We start from the raw sequence: 679 nt of genomic DNA, 5'->3' as shown, positions 1-679 counted from the left end.
ATTTATTTGCAGCTCTTGGTAACTAGGATGTGAAAATGCATACTAGTCTTGTCTGTAAGCCCTTTATCACTTGAAAACTGTATTGGTCCTAGATTTGAAATAACAGGGACCTACAAGCCATAGAAGAAAATCTCAAGTTATCATAGGCAAAGAAGAGTTGATTTTGGGAGGATACAATGATGTGAGGAGCAGGCACTGGCTGGCTGGAGAAAAGGCCTCATGTCTGAGTCTCTAGGGGAAAGATGAAGGTACTCCTTGCCCTTGCTGTCCTGGGGAATAGAGTTAGGGCCAGGCAGCCAACGGGCCATCTGTCATTCTTCCCTTTGGCATTTTCTGGGGCTGCCTAGCAAGGGCACTAGCCTATTTGCTTGAGTTTAACTCAAAGGAGAAAAGTAAATGTCCTAGACACAACCTAGATAGGATACGGGTGTGAGAAAAACGTCCTATTGACTTCAAATTTTTAAGGTATCACCCAATGCCTAAGTTAAAGAGAAGTGAAAATGAGAGAGAAAGAGAGAAAGAGGGATTAAGCAACTCCATAAACTTTCCCTACAAATCCTGATTAAAATTCAGTCACACAAGACTGTCTAGCAGTTCCAGTATATCTCCAATACTGTACATGGAGTGTTTTCTGGGCAGTGATTATTTAGAAAAAGGTAATGTAAAAACATTTACAATA

The sequence above is a fragment of the Pipistrellus hanaki genome (assembly GCF_964339955.1).
Source record: "Pipistrellus hanaki genome assembly, chromosome: 3".
In the NCBI taxonomy this organism is placed as follows: Eukaryota; Metazoa; Chordata; class Mammalia; order Chiroptera; family Vespertilionidae; genus Pipistrellus; species Pipistrellus hanaki.
This window is presented reverse-complemented; position numbering follows the sequence as displayed.